At 38.6% G+C, this 14,707-nt stretch overlaps 1 long non-coding RNA gene across 1 annotated transcript; it reads left to right on the plus strand.

Annotated features, from left to right (window-relative positions):
- Nucleotides 1-891: 891 nt before the first annotated feature.
- LOC143406528 (uncharacterized) lies at nucleotides 892-13,801 on the plus strand. Its single transcript, XR_013092203.1, has 3 exons — nucleotides 892-1,003; nucleotides 12,816-12,991; nucleotides 13,738-13,801. It is a non-coding gene; the product is annotated as an uncharacterized LOC143406528 (long non-coding RNA).
- Nucleotides 13,802-14,707: the final 906 nt, after the last annotated feature.

A 14,707-nucleotide genomic window follows, 5' to 3' on the forward strand; every position in this document is an offset into this window, starting at 1 on the left:
ATGTGTTTTTAGGGTCTCTTGCCCCTTTGGAGTTGGTCAGGGGAGTTGGCTGAACTCCAGGATTGGCCAGGGGGTCCTGATGATTGACAGGCATTATTCAGGAGATCTGGCTGATTGACAGGCATTTCTGCCGGCATCTGATTGATGTTCTTTTCCCTCACGGGCTGCTTTGTTCTAAGTCACAACTAAGTTGCCACCAAGTCACCATCACCGACCTAACACCTCATATCCAAACTATAATAATGTACTTGGTGCACAAAAGTTTTTAATTTTGATGAAGTCTAATTTATCTATGGTTTTCTTTTGATGCTCTGCATTTGGTATCACAGTAGCCTAAAAAGGAAGTTCCATCTGCTTTAACATTTACAAGAAAAGAAATTTTGAAGTAACCAATCTTTTTGTTCAGTTTCTGTTTTCCTTGGTGGTGGTTGGGGGTACGCATACACACTTACATCCTGAGGATTGAATCCAGGGACTCGAACATAAAAAGTACACATCTTACTATTGTGCTATATCCCTATGCCCCTGTTTTTCATCAACAAAGTCAAATTCTTCTGCTCAGCTCATCATAGTGCTTGTTCTGTTTTATAGAATAGGTGTTGAGGTGTTGCCCGATCCAATTCTATAATAACAAATAAAAGACAATTAAGATCTTTAAATTTGTTGTAATTTTGTATTATAATACTGTCTTCATAGATTAGAAAATTGAAGTATAGGGAATTGAAGTAATTTGTCTAATGATCCATGGTTTATAATATGAGAATCTATGATTCTCTAATGCCAAGATCATACTTTTGTAATATTATGCTTTTTTTTTTTTTGCCACAATGATGTCATTGGATTCAAAGAGACTAAAGAGAAGATCCAATTTAAATGGATGTTATATGGCTTCCTTAAGCCAAGCACCCCTCTTGACAGCGAACATTTGAATCTGAAGAAAACATTAATAACAAACAACCTCTCATCCAACTAACCAATGGAAAAAAGCAGAGGTGATCAACAGGTAAATATCCAATAAATTGAGGTGCTGGTCAGTTTCTTCAGGACTTTTCTACTCCCCTTCTAATCTCTCTGCACTCTAAATAACATCAATCCAAGCAGTTAGACTGACCCAGCTTTTGCTATTCTTAGTGTCAATGCTACTGTTAGTGTCAATGTTGACCAGGTAGTCAATAAGACTCACACAGTAGAGGTGTTTACTTTGGACCTTTATTTTGCATCTAAAAAATGATGAGAAAGCCTTTGTTGAAACATAGGCTTGGATGTAAGTTTTCCAAATCACATGCATGTGCTTAAATGATAACTTCCTAGAAAATTGATATAATTTTTTTTTTCTTTTTTGTGGTGCTGGAGATTGAACTTAGGGGCATTGTATTGCCGCAGTCTGGCTGGGCACAAATCACGAGCCACTCACAGCTTTGTAGATTCAAACAGCAATTCTTTATTCCCGATCTCACACCGGCCTTCTACAAACATGTTCTGGGGAAATCCACGTTCTCTGCCCAAATCTACACCTCTACTGGGCTTCTGTCTCCCAAAAATACTGTCTGAATCCCGTGAGAACTCCAGAGGAACTCAGGCAGCAGGATACGCCCTATTCCCAGCAGGAATAACCTTCCTAAACTGGGAACGCCCTAAACCCAGATCCGCCCTGGTCCTTGAGCAAGGTCACTGCAAAATGTCCTATTTCCATGAATCCTTCCACTAAGCAACATGGGGTACGCTGGCAAGGAAATTGTCATACCTAAACTTGGCTAATGGCTCCCAGCATTGTATCACTGAGCTATATCTGCATCTCTTTTTATTTTTAATTTTGAGACAGGTTCTCACTAAGTTTCCCAGAGAGGCCTCAAACTTGTGATCCTTCTGCCTCAGCCTGCTGAGTACCTGGGATTATAGGCATGCAAAATGCTGTGTTTGGCAAAAAGATTTATTAGCATATGATACCACTTCAATAAAATATTAAGGCCTCTGATGAAGAATTTTATTTTGCTTAAGTGATAATGTACTAAGAGCTCTAATAATGAGGTTATCAAATAAATATCAGTATAAATTCTCACATATCACTAATCGGCAACCACAATTTTAGTGTTGTCTATCTCAAAGTGTTTAAAAGATATATATTTTTGCTAAAGCAATCTGATTTATAATACTGTTATTGTTATTAAATATCTTAACAAGATTTATAATGCATTATTAAATAGTATGTTTATTAGCATACACCACTTGGGAAAAATAAGTTTAGAAAATTTAGGCAGAGAATTGCCATTTAACTTATTTCAATGAGTCAGACTGAATGACAGAAAGCAAATATCCAAGGATGACTTCTTGAATTCAGAAAGCCAGTATTGGACACATAGAAACAAAAAAAACAACTAGGCAGAAAGTAAACATTATGTCCTATGATGCAACAAAAATATGTTATAATAGACCAAATAAAGCAACAATGACAACAGATAAGCTATAAAAGAAAATAGAGAAATAATTTATCTAGTTTAATAAACAATGCTTTATCAAAAGGTTAATTCATTAAAGTGCCTGTAGTAAATTATAGTAAACATTTCTGTTCCTAGGAAGCCTCCACTAAGAGACAGTGGAAGAGTGGAGGCAGCTCACTGTAGTTTATAATATTTTATATCAGCATCCACAGAAAGAAATATGTTTTATGCTTCATGAAAGCCAATGCTTATCTGCAACTGCAAAGGTCCTGAAGCAGTTTGTGCCTGGCACTGAGTAAAATGCATGATTCACCTTAAGTCAGAATGACCTGGGCTTCCTGATCCTGCTCTTAACAGCCATTAGACCTAAGACAAAGAATTAATTATTTGTTTCTAGGCTTTAAAAAAATTTAAACTTGTGACCTTTTTGATTAAGAATAAATTTGTTCAAACATAAGGCTTTCCTTTAACATTACTGGAGATAAACCTACAAAAATTAATTATAATTAATGTGTAAGTATGTCTAGGGCTATTAATAATAATAATTAAGCATATTAACACTATAAGCTTATGTTTAAAATTATACAGTGTAAGGGTCTGGCGAAGCGTCGGAGGGAGAGACCACAAGAGACCGGCTCCATGCAATTGGCAGAAGGGGATTTATTGATTCAGCATGCTGAGGCTCCAGGCTCACTCAGGAAAATAGAGCAGCCCAGAGCCCCGAGCAGAGGTCAGGCAGAGCTTAAGTACACTTTTTGGAGAGGGTGGGGGGCTTTGCATACATCAGAACAAATCATCATGAGGCGCAGGAAAATTGAACAACAACTCTGAGACCTGATTAGTACATTCATTGGCGGGAACAGATTGGACAGGGGTGATTGGTCACTTCTAAGCGGGGTACACATTTAAACTGATTGGTTTTAGGTCCTGCGATGCCTACGTGCCAGCTTCACAGAACCCCAGGTTATTAGACAACCAGAGGAGTCAGTGAGAATATTTACTGGGCAGTTCGGGTATTGTCCTAACAGCTACTGGGATTACAGGTTTGGGGGGTAGCAGGGGAACTTTAACAATACTTGGTCTTTTACTTTTTAACCCAAGCCTTGCAGTTAGAAACTTCACAATGTCCGGTCTTTTACACTTTAACTCGGGCTCTGCGGCTTAGAGTCAGCTTAAAAATTTTACCTTTACAACAGAAGAGATCCTGGTAAACCCTCCTTAGGGGAACTCTGGTTTACCCTCTGTTCCATCTTTACCTTCATTTGAGAATCACTTGGACAACCTCACTGAATCTCAGAAGTTTTTTCTTTTGTGGTCTGAGCAACCTAATTAACGTATACAGCCATCTCCTTTCTGGAGAAGTATTTGAAAGAAGCATATCCTTTCTGGGAAGTATGTTGAAAACTCATCTTATTTTGTGATCATGTAATCATACCTCAACAGTAAGTATGATTACAAAATAAAGAAAATAATGCCTTTACTTTAGTCTTTGACTTTTTCATCACAAGTCTTTGTAGTATAAATTATTGGAATTATACATAAAATGTATTTCTTTTAAAAATATATTTTTAGTTGTAGATGGACATAATACCTTTATTTTATTTATTTATGTGTGGTGCCAAGACTCAAACCTAGTGCCTCACACATGCTGGGCAAGTGCTCTGCTACTGAGCTACAATCCCAGCCCTTAAATTTTCTTTCTTTCTTTCTTTCTTTCTTTCTTTCTTTCTTTCTTTCTTTCTTTCTTTCTACTGGGGATTGAATTTGAGGGCACTCAACCACTGAGCCACATCCTCAGCCCTAGTTTGTATTTTATTTTCAGACAGTGTCTCTCTCACTGAGTTGCTTAGGACCTTGAAAGTTGCTGAGGCTGGCTTTGAACTCCTCCTGCCTCAGCCTCTCAAGCCACTGGGACTACAGGCATGCGCCACAGCACCTGGCAAATGTATTTCTTAATAAAGGGTCAGTGAATAACATCTAAATGGTATTTTGGACTGTAACTAAAATTTTATTCCCTAGATTCTTTAAAAATGCAGTACATTTTTTTATTGACCTCAAATATTTAATGTAACCCAGTGCCCTGGGTTAAATACGATGAGACTATATTAACTGAATCAATCAAAGGGGACACAAAGGTTAATAACTTTGAAGAATTCAGCTATAGTTGTGGAGTTTTTCAGAAAACTATGATCTATAAATTTATAAGAAAGAAAACACGTTATAAGGAAATTATCTAAGGTTGTGCTCCAAGAAAAATACTTTCCTGAATGAGTTCATGTCATTAAACAAGAATTGACCAGATATATAGAGATGAAGATTTTATTTTTTTCTGCCTCAAAGGTAAGACTGGAATTTAGATATGGATGTCTTTTCTAAGAAATGCACAATATAGAATGTTCAAACTATTTGATTTGTTTATTTATTTTTTTGCAGTGCTAGGGATTGAACCCAGGGCTTGGAGAATTCCAGGGAAGTACTTTATCACTGAGCTACACCTCTGGCCCCAAAGACCCAATTTTTAATCCAGTATTTGAAGGAGATTGGTTTTCACTCTGTACCAGAACTTAATACTGTTTCCACATTATGTATTTACAATTTTCTTGTTTTTTAGTGAATCAAGCTCAGAGAGAAAGAAGTTCAAAACCTTCCCTATAATCTCCACCTTTGTTTTTAGTCTTTGTTTTTGTTAGGTGCAGGACAGGCTGAGTAAGCTGTCTGCAGGGCATGCCAAACAAAGTTAGCTGCAGGATGACCTGGCCGCTCAAACCCTCTGTCTGGTTCTTTATCAACTATTTGCTTCAAGCCCAAACGCCCAAGCCCCCAGCTCAAGGCTGAACACTCAACCCCCTGCTCAAGGCCGAACACTTAATCCCCCTTGTGCCAATAAGGCAGCTTGCAGACCCAGAGACCTCATTAGATTTGGGCTATAAAAACTCCCTCCTGCCAGGCCCCCCCTCTCTTGCTCTCTCTCTTGCTCTTCTCTCTTGCTCTCTCTGTCTCCTTTGCGCGCATGCCCTCTCCTCCTTCTCTCTCTCTCTCTCTCTCTCTCTCTCTCTCTCTCTCTCCCTCCCTCCCTCCCTCCTTCTCTTTCTCTCTCTTCTCCTCTGTTGCACTGCTGCAATAAAGATCTCTTGGTTGCTCTGAGTGTTGTGGTCACTTTTCTTTCAGTTTTCCTTTTCAAGTCTTCAGTGGGTATACAGATCACTTGATTTACATGAAAATATTCCTCTGCTGGTAGATGAGGCAGTACATAAAAAGGCCCGTAGGGTTAATGCTCCCTGGTTTGTGACCCTGAAAAACCAGCCTCTACCTCAGAGGAAAGCCTGTCCAAGGAAGGGACATCACCTTTGTCCTTGGAAAGACCCACAGAGCACTCCTAGGCACATTCCCACCCTGCTAAGTGGTTTATCTACAAATAACAGGAGAGATCTGCTGCGCCAGGTGTGTGCCTGACTCAGTCAGGCTAGGTGGGGATCCATAGCAACCCCCTAGCAGCCACCAATCAGCATGAGACAGGGAAATACCTGGGATGCCAGATGACTCTCCCAGTAGTTTATGGTGGGAAACCATGTAGTTCAGCATGTACACCCCTCTTGGCTTAAACCAATCAGTTCAAACGAATCCCCCTCTTGTAGTAACCAATCACCCCTCCCCAACTTGTTCCCACCAGTGACTGTGCTAATCATGTGTTAGAGTTGTTATTTGATTTTCCCGTGGTGTGTGATGATTTGCTAAGAGATGCTCTGATGTATGTGGGGGTCCCTGCCTTCTCTAAAGAGTGTATAAAACTGCTGCAAACCCTGGGTCTCTCACCAGTTGCTGTGTGTGCGCGCGGAGGACCGAGCTAGCTCGCAATAAACACCTCTTTGCTGTTCACATCAATCTTGGTCTCTGGTGGTCTTTTGGGGGTCCCAGATTCGAGCATAACAACCCTAGGAATTAGAGTGAATTTGCTTAATCCAGTTCTTTTCCTACTGTTGACTTTATCTCCACTTATCTGAAATAATCCAACACTCTTCTTTCTTTACTATTTTGTTGTCTGTAGTCTTCCAAGTCGCACAGGGGTTTTGTCCCCTTAATTTTCCTGACACTTTAGAGAGCTGCCTGATCCCTTTGTCTTCTGACCTCTACTGTGTGAATTATGAGTCTGTTTACTATTCGATATCTACTTACCAGCAATAACCTTTGAGAGTTCACTGTTTTTCATACACAGTGAAGTTCAGGCCTCTGAGCTCTGCCAGCTCTACTGCTGTTGTGCAATGGTAATGACAGTCACAGGTTAGAGACCAGCATGCAGGCTGACATTTCACTCAGTTTTCTTTAACACCCATCCCTGGGGCTATCTTCATGACCTTGACACCCTCAACCCCTAAACCCTAATCTGAATTTGAAGTCTCTCCCTCTCTCACTATCAGCCCTAACTCTTCAAGTCACACACGAGTGAGCCTATCAGAGCCACTGCTTGACTATCATCATCGATTAAAGGACTCTACCACTTCCTATACCAATCGACTGACTGTTCTTCCCTTCTCTTCTTAGCTTAGATCCTAGGGCTCTTCATTATAATCATTCTAATGCTTGCTCCTTCCACTGGACTCATGGCAAAGATCCAACTGTACTTGAACTCCACCATTTTCTACATTGTGCTGTAGGAAGAAGCCAAGCATTCATGCTATAAACAAACCACCTCAACCATGGTGACTGAATTCACATGGTCAAATTTCATATTAGTGTTCAATATTCCCTGGGGGAAAATTTCCCATGATATCTGGTTTTCTACTTTCTGAAAGAAGATTGTCCTCTTTTGTGGAACTGCCTGGACTCTCTTTCATACCTCACTCTCAGCTGATGGCCTCATGTCCACTGACAAAAGCAGAAGCAATCATGAGAGATGTCCTCATCGTCTAACCACAAGATCCCTCAAACTCGGGGCTGGGATGTGGCTCAAGCGGTCGCGCGCTCGCCTGGCATGCATGTGGCCCAGTTTCCATCCTCAGCACCACATACAAATAAAGATGTTATATCCGCCAAAAACTAAAAAATAAATATTAAAAAAAAAATGGATGGCAAGTTTAAGCACAACCTCAGCAACTTAGTGAGGCATCAGCAAATTAGTGAGACCCTGTCTCAAAACAAAAACTAAAAAGGGCTTGGGATGTAGCTCACTGGTAAAGCATCCCTAGATTCAATCCCCAGCACACACACCAAAAAATTAAAAAAAAAAAAAAATCCCTCAAACTCCTGGTACCTAATCCCAGGCTCTTGTGTCCTTGATTGTTCCTACAAGGACTGTTTCTGCTCCTCCCTCAGGTCAACTCCCCCACTGGGCTCTGGATCTCAAGCCTTCCTATCCCCTAGCCTTTGGCAATTAATATCTCTTCTTTGTGATGGAGTTGATGTTTTCAACAGCAAGTAATTGTCTTCCCTGGAAGACAAGTCCTCCTGTAGAGCCCAAGGGATTGGGTCTGTGACATTTACTGAACCATAAACTATCTGTAGGTGAAGAGATACATTTTTCTCTAACCCCTTAAATTCAGTTTTGGGGCAGGGGCTGTGAATTAAACCAATAAAGATTAAAGGGGGAAAAAAAAGGCAGATTTTTACTCATGCATTTATGGGGTTGCACAGAAAAATGTGATTCAAAGAGGGGGTTACTTCGATGTGATTCTGAAATCTTTGTAATATTTTGAATAAAAAAAATAAAAAAAATAAAAAAAACAAAGAGGGGGTTACTTATCATTTTTATAAGGAAAAGGGAGGAGAGTTGGGCATTTATGGAAAAACAAAAGATTTTTAGGAAAGATAAATGCTCCCTTAGGAAAATGAATGGGTGATATGATAGTTTTGTAACAATCTGTTTAAATGTTGCTGTGGTTTGAATATGTTCCCTCAAAATTCATGTGTTAGAAACTTAATCCCCAAATTCATGTTGATGACATTTAAAGATCAAGACTAACGGAGGTAATTAGGGTTAGAAGAGGTCATGAAGTTGGGGCCCCAGATGGGATCAGTGGCTATTCAAGCGAAGAAAGAGAAGCCTGAGATTACTCACTTCCTGTCTTGCCACATGATGTCTGCCTTGGAATGAAGCATCAAGAAGGCTCTCAGCAGATGCCAGCACCACATGCTTGGACTTCTCAGCCTCTACAACTGTACTATAAGCAATTTCTTCTCTTTAGAAATACCCACTCTGTGGGTATTCTGTTGTAGCAGCAGAAAATGGACTAACCACAGTTGTGGTGTTGACCTCTCTCCAGTGGTAAGAATCAATCTTCCTTGGTTGTACAGCTCCCTGGGAGAGGACTTATTTCACTTGAGTTCATTTGAGAGAGTCTCCTTTTAGGCAGATAATAGAAAAAAAATCCTATTCTTAAATGCCTTCTGCTCAAAAATAATTTTTCTGCCTCAATATCTACTTGGAACCCTTTGTAGTACCTCACCACATCATTCTAGTTGGCGCATACTCTTATCCTCTACCTTTTTGGGGGGAGTGGGTATTGAATTCAGGGACACTGGACCACTAAGCCACATCCCCAGCCCTATTTTGTATTTTATTTAGCGATAGGGTCTCACTGAGTTGCTTTTGCTGAGGCTGGCTTTAAACTCTTGATCCTCCTGCCTCAGCCTCCGGAGCTGCTGGGATTACAGGCATGCACCACCAAGCCTGGTTTATCTCCCTATCCTAAACATGAACTTTGCCTTACTTACACTCTTCTTCACCTACCACTCTTAGTTTATTCCAGGCTTCTCATTATATGTAAAATAAAACACAAACTCCTTGCCCTCCTTCAGAGAGTTCTACATAATGTGGTCTTTTCTTCTTTGCATTTAACCTCATCAGCACATCTATGCTGGAAGTTCAAGATTTTTAGGTTCTCTACCAAATATTCCAATTCCAGCTCTGAGTTCTGATCTTTTCCTATTAGGGGTCAAACTTTGTCCTCAGATACCTAGAGAGCTGTGCATTCAGTCTTCTTTGAATTTCTCCTAGCCCTACAATTAAATCCTTTAGTTCATCTACCATATGGTTTGCATGATGTAAGGTTTTCTTTAAATAGTGCAATGGAATATTTCCAAATTTAATATCATACTTCAAGAAGATAATTGATCTGATTCTGTAATTTTCATTTTTAAGACATCTAAAGTCATTTAAAGTCAATCACCTCTATTTCTCAGCAGAATGATTTCTTCCATACTGTTCAAAAGCCAATGCCGCCAGCATAAGCCAATGCCTTACTTAACACCTGTACTTCATCGCCACACAAGTCTTACTTGTTTTATCACTGCTGCATACCAGTAGTTATCACCACTCAACCAATTGCAGTGAGATTCAGAATCCTATCCTGAATGTCTCATACTTCCCTCACCAATAGTCTTAGCCTAGGTTACCTCAGGAAAACAGAACAGGGAGCTGATGAAGTGATCCCAGGGAAGTGAGTAGGAGAACTACAAAGTGTACAAAAAGGAAAAAATAAAAATCAGTACAAGGATTGTGGTATGGATATAGTCACTGCAGTGGGCAATTGAGACTCATGATTCTGAAGAACCATGTAGTATTCAGAATTTTTCATCTGAAGGATGGAAGAGAAACACCTATATCTACAAGCTTTTGGTCTCCATTGTTCAATTGGTGGCCCCGTAGAGTGTTAACTCCTGGGTAGTACAAGTAGCCTCTGGAACCAGATTGAGTCCTTGTTGATGTATCTTGCAGCGTTGACATTTGAAAGGCACCAGAGCAAAAAGAGAAAGATGTGTTGTTGAGTGGAGGTGCTATGAGTTTACTCCTTGAAAAAACTGGTTGTGGCAGCAATGACTGGGGTAAAATATGGACAAGAGAATGTGGAGTGGAGCACAATGGATGTCTGATACAAGGAGGAAAGTATTGTAAAATGAAGTTCCAAAAGATGCCAGGCTATGCTGGATCTTGTCAGTTATGGTAAAATATTTGAATGTTATTCTAAACTTAACAGGAAAAGGTTTTAAACAATGAAATACTGTAATTGGATAAGTATTTTTTTTAAATGCTCTATTAGCCATGTGGAAAATGCAGCAAAGAGGAAGTACAGAGGCAAATTAGAAAGCTATTTCAGGAGCCCAAGAAAAAGATTCTGGTAGACAGGCATAGGATGATGGTAGTAGAAGGAATATGGAGAGATCATTCTGGTTTAAACCAGATAGGCTTTACTAATGGCTTAGAAATTAGTAAAACCAAGGACTCAGGGATGATTCTTGAGTTTTTTTTAAATAGGAAATATGATATTCATATGATCCAGCAATTCCATTTCTGAGCATATACTAAAAAAAAAAAAAAAAAATTGAGCTAGGCATGGTTGTATGTGCCTCTAGTACCAACTACTCATTAGGATGAGGCAGGAGGATCACATGAATCCAGGAGATCTAGGCTAGCCTGAGAAATATAGCAAGATCCAATTTCAAGGACAATTTTTTTTTAAAAAAGAAGAATTGAATGCAGAGACTCCCAATGATATTCGTATGCCAATATTCATAGTAGCCTTATTCAAAAGAGCCCCAAAAAGGAAACAACTCAGATGCCCATTGATGGATTTACGGATAAACAAAAATGTGTCTACATATACAACAAAGCATACTGAGCTATAAAAGGAAATAACATTCTGATACATACTACAAAATGGATGAAGCATGTTATTTTTTTAAGTGAAATAAGCCATAAAAAGACAAATATTGATTCGACTTATATGAGATATCTTGAATAGTCAAATTCAGAGAGATAGGTGAGTTTTGTTGGATATGGGAATAGTACAGAGTTTCAGTTTGAGAAAATGAAAAATTTCCAAAGATGGAGAGTGGTGATGATTGCACAACAATGTGAATATACTTAATGTCACTGAAATATACACTAAAATGGTTAAAATGGTAATTTTTAAATGTATAATTTACTAAAATAAAAGGAATGTAGTATTGCTTCAACATGGAAGATGCTGTACCCAAACTGTTAACCATGAAAAGCACATATACTCTGTTAGATAGGAGAAATATAAGGTGCAATGCAGGGATGGGAACTCATAACTACGGAAGTTTGCTCAGGTAGCTCTTGTGTTATGCCTTCTACTATACACAGTAGTTTTTATCTGTTGTAAACTCATAGTTCTCAGTTCTTTCTCTAGCTATGAATTCTGTTAAGAGGTCTCTAATGAAATTTTATGGAACTTGCTAAAAAGAACAAAAATTACTGACTTAAAATATGAAAGCCATTTCATATTTTGTTTTTCATTGGCTGTTAAACAAAATAAACTTTATTAATAAATTTCAGTGAAAACTTTGAAGTTTATTTTCAACTGCAAAAACAAATTTTCTGAAATCCCTTTCATGTAACACATAATAACAGTTGCAAAGATTGTCCTTGAAAGAGTTTATCTTGCACAATAACTATCTGAGATAGAGTCAACAAGACCTTCTTTAAAAAAAAAAAAAAAAAAAAAGTCCTGCTAATGGATTATCTTTTGATCTCTGGGAATGTCCTTGATCATGTCTCAGTCCCATCTTAGAGCACTAACAGCATTGATAAAATGCTTGTCACAATACACAGCACACTGAGTTTATTTTTTAGTTCCTGTCTTGCTGAAGCAAGACATATGAAAGATTAGTTAAAATTTACACTGATAACTATTACTTCCAAAGACTACAGAATGTTGCATAGAGAGTGAATTAAAAAAGACTCTCAAAGAACCTGAATATTTTACAGCCCCACTGTAGTCATAATCCTGCAGCTGCACTGACAGATTTCCTAAAGAAGGGAGGGGCATGAAGGAGGGAACTTGATTTTCTGAGCACTTAAATGTGCCAGAAGTGCTCCTAGCAGAACTACATAAGGACTTTTGCTTCTTCTCATTTTATGTCTGAGGACTCCCATTCTTCCTTCAGATCTCAAGTGTTAGTTCTCATGTGGAGCATTGTCACACAAGGCCAAATTTCCCCAACACATATTCTCAGAGCACCATGAACCTCTCAAAACAACATATATCATATTTGCAACTTGGTATTTATTTAGGTGATTTTTTACCAATGTTTATCTCCCCAGTTAACCTGCAGGCTGATGGGGGCTGCCTCAATCCGCCATTGGTGGTGAGTTTTGCTCACCATTACAGCTCAGTATTTACCGCAGTGCTTGCACATATCAGGTGGTTAATAAATAGTGAACAAATACATGGTTAGGAAATTTGGCTTAGAACATATAGACCTAAATTTGAATCTTGGCATAGTACACAGAGTGATGACACCAAAAGATGTGAGGTCCAAATCTCTGGAACCTGAAGTATCACCTAACTTGTAATATTATTATTGAGATGGTGATATTATCATGAATTAACTGGGAAGCCACGTGTCCTTATAAAACAGGTCGAAACATAAAAGGAGGAAGTTAATATGACCACGAAAACAGAAATTGGAGTGATGTGACTATAAGTAATAAATGCTGGCTGGCCTCAGAAGATGGAAGACAAAGAACAGAGCAGATTTTGGCACTGTGGAATCAATTTCAGATTTCCAATCTTCTGAACTGTGAGAGAATGAAGGTATGTTGTTTTAAACTGCAAATCTGTAAGGTGTTGAAGATTTAGCTCAGTGGTAGAGAGCTTGCCTGGCATGTGCAAGGCTCTAGATTTGATCCCCAGTAGTGGGGGGTAAAAAATCAGCTAAACTACAAATCTGTGATAACTTGTTACAGTAATCAAAGAAAATTATTATATCTGGCCCTACAAATTATTAGGTAGGTTGCATAACTTTGGCAAGTTATATATATTTTTAAGTTCTTTGAGTCTTTATTCTCATCTCTAAAGTAAGGGCCAGCATACCAGATATCCTGCTAAATGTGGTAATATGTGTAAAGTATAGAGCAAATAGTAGGGACTGTATTGTAAATGCTTGAAAAGAGTAATTACAATTTTTTTGTTAGATATTTTACAAATCATCATCTTTAATAATTCTCATAGTTCTATGATGTCAAGGACTATATCTCCTCATTTTATAGGTGTGGAGAAGTTAAATAATTTGCTCAAATTACAATTTGCTCAAAATGCAAAATAGCTTAAGTTTAATGTTTTCAAAATGTTTTTTGATGTATTTTTAAATATTCTGAATATCTTATTTGCCTGAGGCACCCCATCCATTGAAATAATGGTTTCAGTGTTTCAGAGGGAAGGTCAGATATGAAATAGAACAAAGACGTGTCTGTCAAATGGGAGTTTTTGAGTCTCTACTACAGGATTAATCTTGAAAGTGAGGCTTTGTCAATTGAGAAAAGATTTCAAAATTCTTTCAGCATGCACTAACAAGAAACAGGACCAGTATATGCGAAGTTTTCCCTGATTGAATGAACATAGACCATATGAAGAAAATCCTTTCCACAAGAAAGAAAGAGGGGGAAGAAAACTGCCTCCGACCCGGTAGATGATGGAAAGAAGGAAGAGATTTATAGCAGTGGAAGCAAGTATTAAGAATCCAATAATTGGACTGTCTGTTCTACTATAGTTTGAATTTTGGATATCCCACAGAGCTTTTGTATTAAAGGCTTGGTCCCCAGCCTGAGGGGTCATGGGAGGGAATACAACCTTTAGGAGGTGGAGCCTCATGAAAGGAAGTTAGGCCATAAGGCATGCTCTCAAAGGATACTGAGATCCTGGTTTTTTTTCCTTTTCCTCTCGCTCTTTTGCATCTGGCCTTTAGGTGAACAGGTTGTTTCACCATGTTCTCCCTGCCATAATGGGCTGCCTCCCTACAGGACCCAAAGTGGTGGGACCACCCAAATATGGACTGAAACTTTTGAAACCATGAGCCAAAATAAATCTTTTCTCCTTATAACTTGATTTATCCCAGTTATTTGTTACACTAGCAGAAAATTGAGTAACACATCCCATCCTGATGATGCTGTTTATACTTTTATAATACTTACTTCTCTATGTTGTGAAGAATAAAGTGGAGTTTTAATGGCTTCTCATTTTTCTTGGATAACTCTGTGTTACCATGATCTGTAGGGCCTTGTATGGTTAGCTCTTATATCAGGACTTTTCTATAAAACAAACACAATCTTATTCACTTAGTCAAGTTGGAGTTTATTTTCTTCAGTTTGGCAGCAGAATGTTCAGGGATAGTGCTCCTACTTGTGAAAATCATAAAAGACTCAGGTTCCTTCTTGGATACTGCCATCCCACACTGTGTGACTTTTGTCATTATGGTCTTAAGGCAGTTGCTTCTTCTCTAGGATATCTGCCCTCCTTTCAAGCAGGAATAAA

Source organism: Callospermophilus lateralis, chromosome 8 (genome assembly GCF_048772815.1).
Source record: "Callospermophilus lateralis isolate mCalLat2 chromosome 8, mCalLat2.hap1, whole genome shotgun sequence".
NCBI lineage: Eukaryota > Metazoa > Chordata > Mammalia > Rodentia > Sciuridae > Callospermophilus > Callospermophilus lateralis.